We start from the raw sequence: 19257 nt of genomic DNA, 5'->3' as shown, positions 1-19257 counted from the left end.
GCCACCAACTCACCACCACCCAAAGGAAAGAGTTCTTTCTTTCCTTTGGTTCTACCCGGTTAACTCTGAGCTAGAGAAGAGACCACTGCAGGGAAATGAACTCACTCCAGGAGCTTGAGGTTGCTCTCCCCTGAGCCTGGGGTTTCTGGGTTTCCCTCCCTGAGAATTACAAAGAAAGATGATAGGGTCAGACAAAGATAACCATTCCCTGACCCGCTTTTCTCGGTACTTCTCTAAACAACTCACTTTCAGCAGTTTACACTGCTGCTAAAAAAAAAAAAAAGTAAGTTATTTAGATTTACTGGAAGAGAGAGGGAGGGGAATAGGAAGGAAAGGAGATGAAAATAGGTCCCTCTGCCCTTTCAAGCTTCCCAGTTCTGAAATGTGTTTCATCCACGTCGATTCACACGTGAGCTGGCGCCCGCGTTTCTTCGTCGTTTGTCTAAGGATGTGCTCCTTTTGGAGGTTCGCTCACAATCCTGGGTCTGAGACCACGACCAGCTCGTTGAGCTTGTTCCCAGTTCAGGCGGGTAAAACAGACGTTAAGGTCCCCCACCTACCTTCAGGGTCGGACCATGGTGGCCTATCTTTCTCCGTTTCACAAGGGTTTTGGAGGTCCGTTCGGACAGCGATCCCTCGAGGTCCAGCCCGTCCTCTGTGGCACAAAAGCAGAGCGGAGCGGGTCAGTCTTTCCGCCCCGGGGCCGCGGCGGGAAGTGCGCGGCGAGGGCGGGGCTTCCGCGTCCCCAACTGCACTCCCCCAGACGACCGCCCGGCCCCAGCCCCCGCCCTGACCTTGACCACGGCCGCGCGCCGGCTCGGGTCTCGGACCCACGCACCTGCACGCGGCCTGGAAACGTGGCATCGCGGCCAGCAACAAACCCCCGGTTCCGGCCGGACTCTTAAGATAAACAAGTCTCGCTAAAATACACGTCCTACTTTCCCAGCAAGTCCAGAATTCAGAAAAGCCTCATAAAGAAGGCTAAGGCACAATTATATCAGTTTTTATTAAAAACACCTCCCAACTTAATCTTCCTTTAAACTCTGCATCGCTAAAGCATGCAGAAGACCAACTTCCAAAGTTTCTTTGAAATCTGAAACCACGGAGCAAGATTAAGGTCACTGCCCACTGAAGGTGCTTTTATTTAAGGGCCTTGAAATAACAAAGCAACACCCTACATGACAGCCTGGGTGCAACTGGTCCAATCTTACAAACGGGTGAACTCAGGTAGAGAATGAGTCAGTGAGAATTAAAAATAGACTCCAGTTATCCTGACATCAGGTCCATTCATCAGACAAAAACCACCCAAGCACCCAAAAGTATAGTCTGATAATAACAATAATAGCAGGACCGATTCTGCAGGGCTTTGCATATATTAATCCTGGATCTTCACCACTACCATTTCATGATGTTTTATCAGGTCCATTTCACAGATAGGGAAGAGGCACAGAAACACTTTCCTGCCCAAATTCAAGCAAGCTACCCAACAGCAGAGCCAGGATTCAAACCTGGCAGTGCAGCCTTTAAACGCCTACCCTGCCTGATACAGTGAGATGAGAACCAGTTCCTCTTGGTTGTCTCCTGTAACAGCCTGGGGAGTCACAGCAGTCTGAACGTGGTCTCCCCGCTTGCACACACGGAGACACATATGACTTGCCAACCTCTCGCAATATCTGAAGATTCAGTGGTGTGAAGATTACTCGACAGGCATCCTTAAATTGTTACACTTGCTTAAGGCTGACAAGGCTCTGTCAAACTATTCATCGTATTTGCACCTTCATTTCAAGACTCGTGCTCTACGAAATGATACAAAACCCCATTTTTCTCCAATATTCTGCAAACCGTCCCTATAAAGGAAAGCTAGACAGGAAACTACCAGTCGACAGAGGGCCGGTCTCACCTACCGACAAGCTAAGCTTTCACCGACCCGGGCGAAACAATGACCGACGCCAAAAAGCTCCCTCGCCTGGAGAAGCCTCACCCTTGCTCAGACACGCCTTCAAACGTCTCCCTTCCCCCTGCATCCCCAAGGCATCCGGCAGGAGGATGCTCTGGGCCCGGCGAGCTCACAGCCCGGGAGCTCCAGGCTTCCTCCGTTCCCAGTGAACCCGAAGCTTACACGAACGCGAGCCCTTGGACACCAGGCGGTCCTCCGGACGTGCCAGCACCTTCAGCTCCGGATGCAATGCGGGACTGGAGCAAACTGAGCGAAAGGTCCGCGGGTTCCCAGTGGCTCCGAGAAGCCACGCCCTCCTCTTAAATGGGCGGGCAAACCGCCAGAGTCAGAATGACAAAGCAAAAATCCACTCCTCGTGCAGCCCTGTCGACTACGCGGATGGGCTTAGCAAAGTGGGATCTCCTAATTGGGTGACAGCACATCCTCTTCCTGCTCACAGCGCCCCCAACCCAAGAAAGGTGCAAACGCACCTTAAGGAAATATGTGGAACCGGAACCAAAACAGTGTGCCTTAACTGAACTGGACTATGCCCTCAGGCAGTGACTCTGGAACTTTGTTACCGATTATCATCAGGCAAGGAATTTTAAAAATACTGACACCTGGTACACACTCCCAAACATTCTGATGTATTAATAACTGGTATTGGCTGCGACCTGGGCGTCTGAGGTTTTTTACAACTCCCTGAATGATTCTAGTGAACAGCAGTTTGGGATCCATCACCCTATGGTAATGGATTAGTCAGTGTGGTGATTCTGTAAAGGAAGTGATGTGTCTTTTAAAAGAAACTTCCAGTCCATCCTGACTAATTCTGAAAAGTGACAAATTCTTACCAAGCATAACTTTGCTTTCCAGTACTTTTTCCTTATCCCACTCAGATTCTGGTTTGTCATGTTTGTCTTAAGGAAAACTGAGAGTATATTTAACTCCAGCCATGCCAGCCACCTGCAGCCAGCTGCCCAGTTGAGCCACACTCTCTCATACTTCCTTGCTCTTATCCATATTCTTACTCAGTACTTGGTACTGGTAGGTGGCTATGAATATTGCTAAAAAAATAAATAACTGAATGCCTTTCCCACTGTGATGGTTACTGCCTGACTGAAGCACACTCAGGTGAAAGGGTTGCTGGTCTCTAAAGAATCCATGAAGCCACAATTTGCTCCTTTGAGACCCTTTCCCAGTGCAAGGCAGAGGCTTAGTGAAGCCTCTCGGAGTCTGAATGTATGCGGAAGCACGCGTATGCACACAAACACACACATACATTATACATTTGGGGGAGGGGAAAAAACCTTATCTCCAGTCTCCTAGGTTCTTTTAGAGGTCTAGGAATTAAATTGTCATGAGACAAATTACAGGAGAACATAAAATGTAATTACATATGTACAAAATTAACATGAAAATATGAGGTCCAAGGAAAAGTTAGGCAGGTTAAAGCTTGTATACTGTCCCAGAGAAGAATGAGGTAAAGGGTTTGGGACTACAAATGCAAGAAAGGAAATTTACAGGAAGAAGAAAATGAGCAAATGTCTGATAAACATTTGCTCAGTCATGCAGATTTCCCAGGTGGCTTAGTGGTAAAGAATCCACCTGCCAATGCAAGAGACAAAAAAAAAAACGAGGGTTTGATCCCTGGGGTTGATCCCTAGGTCAGGAAGATCCCCTGGAGGAGGGCATGGTAACCCACTCCAGTATTCTTGCCTGAAGAATCTCATGGACAGGGGAATCTGGCTGGCTAACAGTCCATAGGGTTGCAAAGAGTCGGACCAACTGAGCACACACGCACAGAGGCACAGTGGGACCCAGAGAGAACCTCAATCAAACAGGCTTTGCTGAGTTCCCCCAGTCTACCACACCTAGTTCACGTTATGCTTAAGTTTTCTATGATGATAATTGTTTTTCCTGGAATAGGTCCTGTTGGCAGGTAAGGGGACAAGGTAAAAAGTTCTTCCTGAGGTTTTGTTTCTTAAAAATAATCGACCCCAAAGAATCTTCAAACCAAAGAGACACATTTTGGGGTGAAAAGTTTTGTTCCCCTACAAGACGCTAAGCTGACACTCTCCCTGTTTGGTGGTTATTTATGTGCATGTCTCACCTGATTCTTGCGGTGACCCAAAGACGAAAGAGCAGATAAAACCAAGGAGAGTCTTGGAATGCAGGTACGGAAAAACCAGACCCTTATTGTCATTTCTCCACCATGTTGTAACTATTAATGGATTTCAGATCCCCCTGAGCCATACAACCTGCCTCCCCTCCTACCCCACAGGGAGAAGGTGTTTGCTTTACTCTTCTCCCCACCCAGTATATGTGCTTCATCCAATCAGCAAATGACCTGCAAGACCCCTTTCCCACTCCTTGTACCCTGGGTGTAAACGTGGACTAAGGACCCCTGTTCAACGTCAGTTCTCGCTTGAGCTGGCCCACTGTTCTAACAGCATCTCCCACTCTAATAAACTTTATTTCCCTCTCATTCTGTCTAATGTCTGGAAATTTTTTTCCAACCCGCTCATGGACCACGACAATTCTGGAGTCCTGAGAAGAGAGGATGGGCCTAGCACATAAGTGTTCAGGAAACAAGATGACTTAAGAGAGCAAAGAATGGAAAATGTAGGAAAGAAAGCTGGGATTAAGGGAGAAAACAACATTTACTCCTGGCTGCAATGCTGAGCTCTGTATTAACCATATATGTGGGAATCCCTCAGAAGAAATGGAGTAGTCATCATGGTCAACAAAAGAGTCCAAAATGCAGTACTTGGGTGCAATCTCAAAAACGACAGAATGATCTCTGTTTGTTTCCAAGGCAAACCATTCAATATCATGGCAATCCAAGTCTATGCCCTGACCAGTAACGCTGAAGAAGCTGAAGTTGAACAGTTCTATGAAGACCTACAAGACCTTTTAGAACTAACACCTAAAAAAGATGTCCTTTTCATTATAGGGGACCGGAATACAAAAGTAGGAAGTCAAGAAACACCTGGTGTAACAGGCAAATTTGGCCTTCAAATGCGGAATGAAGCAGGGCAAAGACTAATAGAGTTTTGCCAAGAAAATGCACTGGTCATAGCAAACACCCTCTTCCAACAACACAACAGAAGACTACACATGGACATCACCAGATGGTCAACACCGAAATCAGACTGATTATATTCTTTGCAGCCAAAGATGGAGAAGCTCTATACAGTCAACAAAAACAAGACTAGGAGCTGACTGTGGCTCACATCATGAACTCCTTATTGCCAAATTCAGACTTAAGTTGAAGAAAGTAGGGAAAACCACTAGACCATTCAGGTATGACCTAAATCAAATCCCTTATGATTATACAGTGGAAGTGAGAAATAGATTTAAGGGCCTAGATCTGATAGACAGAGTGCCTGATGAACTATGGAATGAGGTTCATGACATTGTACAGGAGACAGGGATTAAGATCATCCCCATGGAAAAGAAATGCAAAAAAGCAAAATGGCTGTCTGGGAGGCCTTACAAATAGCTGTGAAGAGAAGCAAAAAGCAAAGGAGAAAAGGAAAGCTATAAGCATCTGAATGCAGAATTCCAAAGAACAGCAAGAAATAAGAAAGCCTTCTTCAGCGATCAATGCAAAGAAATAGAGGAAAAGAACAGAATGGGAAAGACTAGAGATTTCTTCAAGAAAATTAGAGATACCAAGGGAACATTTCATGCAAAGATGGGCTCAGTAAAGGGCAGAAATGGTATGGACCTAACAGAAGCAGAAGATATTAAGAAGAGGTGGCAAGAATACACAGAAGAACTGTGCAAAAAAGATCTTCACAATCCGGATAATCATGATGGTGTGATCACTCATCTAGAGCCAGACATCCTGGAATGTGTAGTCAAGTGGGCCTTAGAAAGCATCACTATGAACAAAACTAGTGGAAATGATGGCATTCCAGTTGAGCTATTTCTAGTCCTGAAAGATGATGCTGTGAAAGTGCTGCACTCAGTATGCCAGCAAATTTGGAGAACTCAGCAGTGGCCGCAGGACTGGAAAAGGTCAGTTTTCATTCCAATCCCAAAGAAAGGCAATGCCAAAGAATGCTCAAACTACCGCACAGTTGCACTCATCTCACATGCTAGTAAAGTAATGTTCAAAATTCTCCAAGCCAGGATTCAGCAATATGTGAACCATGAACTTCCAGATGTTCAAGCTGGTTTTAGAAAAGGCAGAGGAACCAGGGATCAAATTGCCGACATCCGCTGGATCGTGGAAAAAGCAAGAGAATTCCAGAAAAACATCTATTTCTGCTTTATCGACTATGCCAAAGCCTTTGACTGTGTGGATCACAATAAACTGTGGAAAATTCTGAAAGAGATGGGAATACCAGACCACCTGACCTGCCTCTTGAGAAATCTGTATGCAGGTCAGGAAGCAACAGTTAGAACTGGACATGGAACAACAGACTTGTTCCAAATAGGAAACGGAGTATGTCAAGGCTGTATATTGTCACCCTGCTTATTTAACTTCTATGCAGAGTACATCATGAGAAACGCTGGGCTGGAAGAAACACAAGCTGGAATCAAGATTGCCGGGAGAAATATCAATAACCTCAGATATGCAGATGACACCACCCTTATGGCAGAAAGTGAAGAGGAACTAAAAAGCCTCTTGATGAAAGTGAAAGAGGAGAGTGAAAAAGTTGGCTTAAAGCTCAACATTCAGAAAACGAAGATCATGGCATCCGGTCCTATCACTTCATGGGAAATAGATGGGGAAACAGTGTCAGACTTTATTTTCTTGGGCTCCAAAATCACTGCAGATGGTGATTGCAGCCATGAAATTAAAAGACGCTTACTCCTTGGAAGAAAAGTTATGACCAACCTAGATAGCATATTCAAAAGCAGAGACATTACTTTGCCAACTAAGGTCCATCTAGTCAAGGCTATGGTTTTTACAGTAGTCAATATGGATGTGAGAGTTGGATGTGAAGAAGGCTGAGCGCCGCAGAATTGATGCTCTTGAACTGTGGTGTTGGAGAAGACTCTTGAGAGTCCCTTGGACTGCAAGGAGATCCAACCTGTCCATTCTGAAGGAGATCAGCCCTGGGATTTCTTTGGAAGGAATGATGCTAAAGCTGAAACTCCAGTACTTTGGCTACCTCATGTGAAGAGTTGACCCATTGGAAAAGTCTTTGATGCTGGGAGGGATTGGGGGCAGGAGGAGAAGGGTTTGACAGAGGATGAGATGGCTGGATGGCATCACTGACTCAATGGACGTGAATCTGAGTGAGCTCTGGGAGTTGGTGATGGACAGGGAGGCCTGGCGTGCTGCAATTCATGGGGTCGCAAAGAGTCGGACACAACTGAGCGACTGAACTGAACTGAACTGATGCTTTATTTAATTTAAGCTACACAAAACCGTCCACGAACCAGGGTCATAACTCTGCATTCTTAAAAATCTTAGAAACTACAGTTTATATCAAAAGCATGTCTTAGGATACAGAAGGACTTGAAAATCATTTAACTTAATGTGCTAAAAACAAATGATAAGGGTTGAATTCTAAGAGCCTTCTATGACAGACAGACAGAATTACCAGAAAAGGCTAGATAAGGCATTTTTAACTTGACACTGTTTTTTGTTTGTCTGGCCACATGGCAGGCAACCCATGCCCCTCTGTACTGGAAGCACAGAGTTTCAAACACTACACCACCAGGGAAGTCCCCTTCACACTGTTCTTAAGTGAGCAGATCATATTAATGACACAAATCCCAAGAGTAGCCCCATGTAGTTACTTTTTACGTGTGTTTTTTTTTTAATCACTATTAAAAAAAGGCTTCACTTTCCTTTCAAACGATTCTTGCTGCAGTTCCAGGCCCAGCTATCTTATCCTTGTCGGGAAATACAGAGAATGCCTTAGTTCTATTTAGTTGCTGGTTAATGGGAAAAGAGCCTCATCGTCCCCCATCTCTCATCAGGTAGCATTTGTTCCAGTGGTACATCTTGCCTCTGTTGACTGGGTTCCTGTTATTCCTCCTGCCTAAAATTATCTTCCCTCCCTAAAGGCCTCCTCCCTCAAAGCTCATTTGAAATATCACCTCCTCTGGGAGGGCTTGCCTGATTTCTACCTGAGTGTTTATCATTCCTTCCCTCTTAGGTGTCCTCAAATACCTAAAAATAATTACACAAACCATCTAAATCCAACAGAGTTTTAAGAAGGCAAAATCTTGCTTGATTTATTATGTCCTCCTGCTGCTAATGCTGCTAGTCGTGTCCAACTCTGTGCGACCCCATAGACGGCAGCCACCAGGCTCCCCCATCCCTGGGATTCTCCAGGCAAGAACACTGGAATGGGTTGCCATTTCCTTCTCCAATGCATGAAAGTGAAAAGTGAAAGTGAAGTCACTCAGTCCTGCCCGACTCTTAGTGACCCCACAGACTGCAGCCTACCAGGCTCCTCCATCCATGGGATTTTTCAGGCAAGAGTACTGGAGTGGGGTGCCATTGCCTTCTCCGATATGCCCTCCTAGAACCTGTTACATACAGTAAATGTGCAGAAAATGCTGGAAAAGACCCTCTGTTCCTGAGCTGTTATCTAAGCACACTGTTAATGGGTCTACATAAGCGTTTGATCAAGGGTACTAGTGCACTAAACTACTGTTCCTCAATAAGCCTTTCTCACATACACACACACACACACACACACACACACTGAACTGGAGCCACCTTTCTGACACTCAAATCTTCTCTGTTCACACCTTCAGTGGCTCTCTAGGAACCTCCAAATAAGGTCCAAAGTCCTCAATTGTACTGACTTGACAAGGGCCACCCTTGTTAAATCTAGATATCCACATATTCTGTACCCTACTTAACCAGAAAACATAGCTGGAGAAAACACAAAATTAAAAGTAATTTCACTTTAAAGTCAAGGCCACTAATCTCAGTATGTCTCCAAATCTGCCCCGCAGTCCTTTGTATCACTGATATATTTGTTTTCCAAATTTCCAGAGTGACCCTTTCGTACCAAACCTCTAACACACTGTGAACAAAGGAAAATAAAGAGCATTGCTCAAGTTGGGGCCCAGGGTACGCCACCCCAAAATGTGCCTCAACACTGATTTTTCTTTTTAACTAGTTACTTAAGAAATGGCCCCAGGATTTCTCTGGTGGTCCAGTGGTTAAGAATTTGCCTGTCAATGCAAGGGACACAGATTCGATCCTTGCTCTGGGAAAATTCCACATGCTCGGGGGCAACTAAGCCCATGAGCTACAACTATTGAAGCCCATGCACCCTTGAGCCTGTGCTCTGCAACAAGAGAAACCACTGCAATAAGAAGCCCGCACACCACAACTAGAGTAGCCCCTGCTCACTGCAACTAGAGAAAGCCCATGCAGAGCAAAGACACAGCACAGAAAAAATAAAGAAATGGCCCCAGTGCAAGAACACTCTGACTCTCCTTTCTGTCTCTGAGAGCAAGAAATAAGTCACTCATGTGAAAGTGCACTCCTGCACCTGGAGGCAGAAGGACACCCTTATCACCAAAAATAGGGAATGTGGGGCCAGGACGCCTATAGAAGCAAACCTGTTTGGGCATCACTGACTCATGGACATGAGTTTGAGCTAGCTCCAAGAGTTGGCGATGGACAGGGAGGCCTGGTGTGCTGCGGTCCATGGGGTTGCAGACTCGGACACGACTGAGCTGAACTGAACTGAATATACCCCAAGCCCATACTCTGTTCGTATTTGCCACTAACTGGGCACAGAGAACCTCAGTTTCTTTGTCCTGTCAGTTCCTCACAAATGTACTGTTTTTGTCTAAAAAATATAAAAGCTGCCTCCTTTGGCCACTTCATGGATCCCATTTCTATGGGAGCTGCATGGGCATGAATTAAAATTTGTTTCTGTTTCTCCTGTTAATCTGTCTTGTGTTAATTTTAGTATTAGTCCCGCCACAAGGACTCAAGAGAGTCAGACTGGGAAATTTTCCCCTCCTCAATACGCAACACCCAGTTCTATAAGGATTAAGTTGCAACCCAATTCAACTGCCCACAAACCTGAGAGGAATTCAGGATGGAAGCAGGATGAAGCATTCTATGCTTTGGATAAACAGGTCCTTAAACATTTAGAGGCATGTCCCAGGAAGAATTTCAGTGACCCCAGATTTTTGCATCTTCCCACACTTAGATAAGCACTAAACTCATTAAGTCGAGCTACCTGTCCTCTGGGACTAGCAGTGATCTTTTATTAAGATGTGTGCTTGACTTCCTGGGCCTCCCTGGTGGCTCCTGCCTGCAATGCAGGAACCTGGGTTCAGTTCCTGGATTGGGAAGATCCCCTGGAAAAGGGCATGGAACCCACTCCTGTCTTCTTGCCTGGAGAATGCCATGGACAGAGGAACTTGGCAGGCTACAATCCATGGGGTTGCAAAGAGTTGGACACGACTGAGCGACTAAGCACACAAACACACGATTGACTTCCTAGCCAAAAGAAAAAAACACATCACGAGCACTGTCTCTGGGCTATAGTTCTCAATAAGATCCTGAATAAAACTTAATAAACTCCAACTCTTGTGTTTTTAAGCCAACAACACCTACACTTTGCCATTGTTTCATGACCTGCTTTTTACTTTAAGAAAATAGTATAACCAGAAAGAACCCCACCTATTTCCAACACAACCACCAAGCTGGCATATTCCCTGCCTTCATCCTTGTTTTAATGAAGGTCAACCTCTCCACTTGTGTTTGGATCTTCATGTTTTCTTGACTTCTTAATCTTCAATAATTTCATTCCTCAAATTAGCCTTCTTCTCTGGCATCATCAGCTTTTTGTTCCCACCTGATCATTCCCATCATCACACAAACACACTGTAGTGTTCCCATTTTTTAAAATCTCCCGTGATCCCATATGCCCAATCCCTGTAGTTACCAGCCTAACTTCACTGCTCCCCTCACAGGAGGGGGGAAAAAAAAAGTTTTGGGAACGAATTCTTTGTACCATGAGAATACAGTAGGGTAGAGAGGTCAGGAAAGATCTAAATATTCAGCATGCGAGCAGAGACCAGAGTGAAATGAAGGAGCAAGACTTAAGGGGGAAATCTTTCTAAGCAGAGGAAACAGGGTATACTAAACTCCTAAACGGGGAGACTGCCTGATTTGCCTGCGGATCTGCAAAGGAACCAGCGTGTCTATAATTCAATGAGTGAGGGAGAAAGTGGTAGGGAGGGAGGTCAGAGAAGTAGCCAGGGGTCGATCCCAAAGGCCATAGTCAGGACTTTGGATTTCATTCTTAGTGTGATAAGAAGCCAAAGTGTCACAAGACAGGAGAGAGAAATGATCTAATTTGCACCCTTACAGGATTGCTCTGCTGTGTGGAGAACAGACTAAGATAGAGACTCAAAAGCGGAGGAACGCAGCCCAGTCAGGAAATTACTGTGATGGTACAAGCTATGATGATGAAGGTTTGGATTAGTGAGGTTAGACTATATTATCTGAAGATAATGCTAATTAGTTTTACAAATGGATGGAATGAGGAATGTAAAAGAAAGAAAAAAATCAATGATGACTCCAGAGTTTTGACCTTCGCTGATAGATGTGGGTACTCCTTAATTAAAAGCGGGGATGCTCAGGGAAGAGGAAAAAAGATGGGAGAGATGGAAAGCAATAATTCTGGACAAATCCATGGTGTGGTTTGAGAGACCTACTGCTATTCAAATGGAGATTTTTGAGTAAGCAGTCGGTATGCAAATCTGGAATTCAAGGGAGAAGTCAGGGTTAGAAATAAAAATTGGAAGTCAAACATAAAAGATACTTAATGCCATGGATATAGAATTGTATATAATGTCGGGTTCTTCAGAGAAACAAAAGCAACAGAGACAGAGAGAGATGTATCTGGCTCTCAGGATGTCAGGGCTGGCAAGTCTGAAACCTATAGAACAGGCCAGCAGGCTGGAAATTCCAGCAGTCTTGATGTTGCAGTCTTGAGCATGGAGGCCCAATTTGTTTTCCTCTGCAGGAGACCTCAATCTTTTCTCGTAAGGCCTTCAACTGATTATAGGAAGCTTTCTTACTTTATGGAGAGTAATCTGCTTTACTCAAAGTCTATTGATTTTGCTGTTAATCACGTCAAAAAAAAAAAAAAACACCTTCACAGCAACATCTAGACTGGTATCAGTCTGATCAAACAACTGGGTACCATAAAATCAGCCATCATGGGACTACATAAAATTACCTAGTAAGTTAATTTATTTGGAGAAATGAAGACAATCCAGGACTGAGCCCTGGCAAAGCACAAAGGAGACATGTCCAGCAAAGGGGGCTGAGAAAGAGCTGGAGGGCGGTGAAGGAAAACCAAGAGAATGTGGTAAATCAAAAGCCAAGGAAAACGTGCTCCAAAAAGGAGGAAGATCGGTTATATCAGGTGTTGCTAAGAAATCCTGCAAGATAAGGATTGAGTCAGTAAAGTTATTGCTGACTTCATTGAAAATGATAAGGATGTGTGAGGGAGGAGGAAAGCCTAAGTAGAGGAGGTTCAACAAGAAACAGAAAAAAAGAAAAAAGGACATGGAGGTAACGCGTGTGTACTCAGTCACGTTTTGCAACCCCATGGACTGTAGCCCACACCAGGCTCCTTTGTCTATGGGATTTCCCAGGCAAGAATACTGCAGTGGATTGCCATTTTGTCCTCCAGGAGATCTTCCTGACCCAGGAATTGAACCCGAGTCACCTGCATCTCCTACATAGGCAGGCACGTTCTTTACCACTTGAGCTACCTGGAGGTAATAAGTACAGCCAACTCTTTCAAGGAGTTTTGTTGTAAAAACAGAAGAAGAAAAAAAAAAAGGGAAAGTAGCTGAAGAGGGCTGTAGGAAGGTTTTTTGGGGTTTGTTTTGTCTAAGAAGGAAATTATTACAGCATATTTTTTGGTGAAGAAATAATCTAGGGAAATTTGGTGATTTCCAAAAAGGAAAGTAGCAAGGTGAGATCTATAAATTACAGAGGTAAAGTCCTTTGAATATACATCCATTATGCAGTACAGGCTTAAGTCAAATCTGGGTTCTATTACTGATCAGAGAGTCAAATTACTAAGCCTCTCTCAGCTTTCTCACCCTTTTTCTACAAGGTCTTCTATGATCCTTCTACCTCTTTGGAGAGTCACCCAAATCTCTCCATCTCTATGCCCTAGCCATTAGTCTTTTTTTCAATCTCTTTTTCCACCCTCAAATCAAAAGAGCTTTTATTGCATCTTTAAATACCACAAATGAGTCTGAAAAACCATCTGGCATCTTGCTGTTTCTGTAGCCAGACCACTCAGATCTTATTCATCAGCTTGCTGAACTGTTCCTTTTCAGATACATAGATCCCATTCAAAAATTTTCTGATATTCTTGTTTGTTTAAAAAAGTAATAATCTTTTTTTTTTTCTGTGCTGGGTCTTAGTTAGACATGGGGGTATCTAGTTCCGTGACCAGGGATCAAACCCAGACCCCCTGTATTGAGAGCAGGGATTCCTAGCCACTATACCACCAGGGAAGTCCCTAATATTCTTGTTTTTACCTGTTATCATTTGCTGAATCAAAGCAGCTGAAGTTGAAACAAGCTTAGTATTATTTCCTTCAAGAATTAACTCATCTTTCTGGGCTTGAGACACTGAACAAGCAACACCTTGCTTCATCTGAACCCCAAGGGGATGTGTTTTTCACCTCCCCAAATTTGGATTTCAACAAGAGAAACATTCTTGGCATAGATGGAGAAGTGAGTGCACACAGACCTCATCATGTAACAGAAGTCCAGTGTTACACCCTTGATCATGTTCCGTGCATGATTACAAATAGTGCAAACAGTCGCCAATTCTTTTCTATTTCCCCACCATCTATCAACCTGGAGCCCCTTCTTTTTCTTTCCAGGGAGACTGAGCTCTACATTGATGTGATTGAAGTCTCTCTACAGGGTGGCTTTAGGACTCTTCACAATAACTGCATCCCTTCAAAGTAACATTGGCATTTTCTGGAATAGTCTGATTGCTGAGAATGGTTCATTCCCACAGTAGATGTAGCAAAGAAAGTTCAATCTCTTTAATTAATCTAACTATAGGCTTTGCTAACTCACTAACAAATCTTAGTTCAAACATGTCTTGCCAATTGCCCTCTGGAATGCTGTGTCACCATGCATTCTTTCTGATTAGTATTTACCACAGTTGCAGTTATATTTTCATGTATGGATATTTGATCAATGTCAGCCTCCCCTCTGGAATAGCTTAGTTCAATAGAACTTTCTGTGATGATGTAAATAGTCTGTATCAACACTGTCCAACTCAATAGGCTCTAACCACATGTAGTTATTGAACAAACAAAACACAACTAGAGCACTTGGGGATGTAGCTCAGCGGTAGAGCACATGCTTTGCATGTATGAGGTCCTGGGTTCAATTCCCAGCATCTCCATTTGATTTCTCCCTGTCTAATGCTCAGAAAGTACAACAAGTACAGATGTGAGTTTTAAATTTATGTTTAATTAATTTAAATGTAAATAGCCACATGTGGCAGAGATTATTTATGTCCCCCACAGTCTTCCCAGCACTTAATTCAGTGCCCACACTTAGTAACCGCTTAATAAATATTTCTTGAATGATTTCCCTGGCAGTCCAGTGGCCAAAACTCAGGTCTCTCAATGCAGGGGGCCCAGGGAACTAGATCCCACATGCTGCAAAGATCCCATGTGCCCAACTAAGACCCAGTACAGCCATATAAATACATTAATATTTTAAAATAATTATTTGTTAAAAGACTCAATCTGTACAATAGGGATATGACTAGTTCACTTGTAGATTCAATCTTTATTTAAGAGGAAAAGGGGAGGGGAGAGTCTCTACATGACAGGGTCAGCTATCAAAGATTCTCAGTCCTCCTACAAAGGTGAATTTCACCTTCAAAAATTTGATCAACCCCAGAGGGTGGCTGGGATAGTAAATAAGAACATATGGGTGATCTGGATAAAATACCACCTGCAATATGCCTAGGAAGTGTACCTGGAACAAGTGGTGGTCCATCAACTTCACAGAGGGCAAGTGAATGAAGGTGTAGGGAAATTGAAGAAGACTTCACAAAGCAGGTGATATTTGAATTATATCTGGAGGAATAATAAAGGTGGTAGGAATGGGAGTGGGATGAAGTCCTGAGAGGTTTTCAGTGCTTACCATGTACTAGGCATAGACTTGGGTTTTTATATGGCTAATTTAATCCTCACAATAACCTAATGAGTGAGATACCATTATTTTCCCCATTTTACAGACAACTGAAAAAACTGAGGTATAGAGACAAAAATCATCTTCCCATGGTCACCTCGCTAATGAATGGCAGAGCTGAAGCTGATACCCAGCCCTTGGCTCCTGCCATGATGCTCTTCTACCTCATGAACTGAATTTTTCTTGGCAGAGGGAATCATGTATAGAGACACAGTAGTAGAAAAGAAACGGCATGTTTTTGCATGAGATGCTGAAATGTAAGGGGAGATGAAACAATAAATAAATGCTAGGGTCAGTCTGGGGTTCCCAAGGCAGTTCAGTGTATGGCTCTGTCCCCTACATTTTCAGTTAATATTCACAATAATCCAAGTATTACACCATATTATAAAATAAGAAACAGAAATTCTAGGAAGTTAAGAATCTTGCCAAAGGTCACAAAGCAAGTGTGCTGAAGTTGGGATATAAATCTAGGTGTGCCTATTTCTAAATCTACTGTTTGTCTTACTATTCAGTAATGTATAGTGAGGTATGGGCTGAAAAAGAGGCAAAAGGAACATGCTCTAGGGACAAAAGAAAGGATGAGTTTTCTGACAAGAATCTGGTCAGAATTCATCCATGAAAGATCTACCTTGAAAACTCTGAAATCCTGCTTGGGGGACCATAATCTCTGTGAAGCCTTCTCTGATCAAACACAGCGTTAGTCACTCCATCTTTATTTTTTACGTCAAGCTACATTAAAGCTTTCTGTTTATATGGCTGCCACTCTCAGAACTGTGGCTTACTGAGCACCTCTCTGGCGGGAGCTTCACGTGTCATGTTCTCATTAATCATCTTAATAACCTTCTGGGAGATGTATCATCACCTCCATTTGCAGATAGTAAACCAAGGATAAGTGAGTGGCCAAAGGTCTGATAGCTAGTCCAGGACACAGGCCCCATGTTCTCTCTCCACCACAGTCTTTTTCACTCAGGGGCTGGTTTTTGCACGCCTAGTACCTGGCACAGTGCCTTCCCCATAGCAGGCAGGCACTCACTCGAGGTTTGAATTCACCTGGTAGAATGGCAGGCTTTCAAATGTTAGTGAAGTAGAGAAAAGAGTCTAAGGTGTCCTGGGAAACCAGCTTTGGATGGTAGTGGGGGGAAGCCCTCATTTGGAGCATTTGTCAATTTCCATGGTATAAAAACTCCCCACTTAGGCTGATTTCAAGCTACCAACCTGATTGCAAAAGCCCTGGATGTTTAACCATGGCTCTCTTGACCTAGTAAGAACCAGTTCCAGCACACACCTGAATGTTCAAGGTCCTCAGGTACAAACTACTTTCCCTCCTACAGCTCCTCTGCACAGCAGCTCTCTATATCCAGACTTCTTTGCAATCTCAGAAGGGTAGGGATTTAACAGTAAAGCTCACCTTTACCACAGCCCCATGACCTATTCTAATTCCAAATGGTCCTGGGAACACAACATCCCTTAAACATCGCCTCCTTCTCTTGTATCCAGGACTATTTAATACTTAAGCACTTCTGCCTTCAAATGTGCCTCGGTCTCTTCTGTGAATATCTGAGCTGGTCCCATAGCCTTGGAGAGCTTTCTACTGACAAGCAGTACAGAGCAATAGTTATGGGAGCCTCCTCTGACGTCACACAACCTGGCATTTCTGCTGACAAGTGGCATGCCCTTAGGAAGTTTCCGTTACCTTTGTGTGCCTCAGTTTACTGATCTGTAAATAGTGATTTTTTTTTAAAAAAAAGAAACAGTACCTGCAGTTTATGTAGCAGTTGCGGAAGTTAGATGAGTAAGTAGATGTAAAGGGCTCAGAATGTGGTATAGGTATCGAATATTTGAGTTGTTCTTATCATCATTATGTCCTTTAGGCATGGCACAAATCTAGGGAAGGCCTCAGTGTTAGGATTTTCCCACAATAACTGTTTAAAAGGTGTTACACAAGACTCTGTATAAAACTTAATTCAAGGGGGTAACCTATTCATCTTTCAGTTAGCAGTATATAGTTACGCATGTCATTTCTCACAGCCATCCATTCTCATGGCTCAGAGCTTGTTCTTTCTCTGGTAGAAGAAAAACATAATTTTCTCAACCAACTGGGTAAAAAAAAATGAAAAGATATGAGGAACTTAAAAAAAATGGTACATACATTTTGTGTTACATGTACACACATGCATACTGTACAGACACTGGAACAAGCACAAACATTCCCTTTCTACACCCCATTTGTTTTAGGTCTCATGGTGTCCCATTTCAATTCTAGAGGAAAGAAAACATTTTTAACCTAGAAAACAACTGGCCAGCAGAACCTCAGGAGGAACAGGCTTTACTGAAGTCAGGTCTCAGATGTCTCTCTTTATTTTTTTTGGCTGCATAGCATGTGGGATCTTAGTTTCCCAATCAGAGTGTGGACCCATCCCCCCTGTACTGGCAGCACAGAGTCTTAGTCAGTGCACCACCAGGGAAGTTCCTCATACATTTCATCTTGTAAGACTAGAGATCAGCCACCCTCACCACCAGTCAAGGGGTCATGTATTAATTACTAGTTGTAAACAGCTTTTAGATCTTACAGATGAAATAAGTACCATACAGTTTATTGTCAATATTAATCCCAAGACAGTTGATGACCAGTCATTGGTGGAGGTGTGTGGTCACACATAAAGCAGCCTTGAATCTTCCTGATTGGCAAATAATACTCCAGAGCCTGATTTGACTTAAAAGTGACCTACATCTCATTTAGAACCTCAGATGTATTAAGACCAACTTTTCCATTCTAAGGACAGACCAAAGTATTTCTGAACTCCTTTATCTACAGGTTAATAATTGTCACCTAATCTTTCAATAATCTCAGGAACTCTCTTGAGGCTGTGTTGCAAAGCTAGATGACCTACTCATCTTGACAGGGTTCAATGTTAACCATTAAGTGAGTTTACTAGGCCTCTGGTTCAATGTTTGGTCACTGGCCTTTCTAAGAAGACAAAGTATTTTCCAACTTACTACCATCTTGACCTTAGTATGGTGCCTCATTCTTACGATTGAAGTAGGAGATGAATGTATGTTTTATATGGAAATTATTGTGCTAATTCCTTCAGACAAAACAACCTCAGCTTTTCCACAGGCAAAACCTTAGATGTTACTAGTATCACTAACTAGATTCTTGATTTTTAGCTCCCCAAAATAACGATTTCATGTCCCCATCTTCTTTCAAATATATGGCTAAGTGACTATATTACGGCCTATAGGATGTAAGCGAACTGTCAGGAGCAAGATTCAGAAACTGTTCTCAAATGTAAAGGACATATCATCCTTCACCTCTTCTTCCACTGATGATTGGAGTTGGGGCACTCATCTCAGGATGTGAGATAGAAGACAAACACTCAGGACTGCGGAACATAAAGACAGGAGGACTCGGTATCGTCTCCAACATAGTAGAGTACCATCTAAGCCCTGGACGTATTCAGTTCAGTTCAGTTCATTTCAGTCGCTCAGTCGTGTCCGACTCTTTGTGACCCCATGAATCGCAGCACGCCAGGCCTCCCTGTCCCTCACCAACTCCTGGAGTTCACTCAGACTCACGTCCATCGAGTCAGTGATGCCATCCAGCCATCTCATCCTCGGTTGTCCCCTTCTTCTCCTGCCCCCTATCCCTCCCAGCATCAGAGTCTTTTCCAATGAGTCAACTCTTTGCATGAGGTGGAGTTTCAGCTTTAGCATCATTCCTTCCAAAGAAATCCCAGGGTTGATCTCCTTCGGAATGGACTGGTTGGATCTCCTTACGTCTATCTGAACTTCTCTTAGGCGACAGAGAAATAAACCTAGAGCTACTTTAAGCCACTGTTGTTTTAGGTCTGCTGTCACGTGTAGCCAAACCTTATTCTAATCAACACACATGTGCATTATAGGAAACACATTTACATGGTAGGAATTTTTAAAATGAATAAAGCAAAGGAAGAAAACAAAATTATTCAAAATTTCACGTCTGTATGTAATCAAGACCTAACTGCCACTTCACTTTGCAAACTTTCCCTGAGTGTCTCCGTCTATTCTCACAGCCTCAAACCTCACCTGGCGATTAAGCCTTCCCAAATCTCTATCTCCTGCTCATCTAGACTTACACA

General features: G+C 43.5%; 1 protein-coding gene, 1 non-coding gene and 1 pseudogene across 5 annotated transcripts in view; 1 reads left to right on the top strand and 2 right to left on the bottom strand.

The window, feature by feature from the left end:
- Window positions 1-19257, bottom strand: part of TXNRD1 (thioredoxin reductase 1) — a 96047-nt gene that overhangs the window by 59625 nt on the left and 17165 nt on the right. For 2 of the 4 annotated variants that reach the window (XM_005680557.3, XM_005680564.3), the window contains exons 1-2: window positions 2120-2232; window positions 561-655 (exon numbers count right to left, since the gene is read on the bottom strand). The gene's annotated coding sequence lies outside the window, so the exon portion shown is untranslated. Of the gene's footprint in view, window positions 1-560; window positions 656-2119; window positions 2233-19257 lie in introns of those variants that run through there. The other 2 variants (XM_005680561.3, XM_018048193.1) reach the window with 1 other exon arrangement.
- Window positions 13353-13925, bottom strand: LOC102189375 (annotated as a pseudogene).
- Window positions 14268-14339, top strand: TRNAA-UGC. The gene has a single exon. It is a non-coding gene; the product is annotated as a tRNA-Ala (tRNA).

Source organism: Capra hircus, chromosome 5, assembly GCF_001704415.2.
Source record: "Capra hircus breed San Clemente chromosome 5, ASM170441v1, whole genome shotgun sequence".
Taxonomy (NCBI): domain Eukaryota; kingdom Metazoa; phylum Chordata; class Mammalia; order Artiodactyla; family Bovidae; genus Capra; species Capra hircus.
This window is presented reverse-complemented; position numbering and strand designations above follow the sequence as displayed.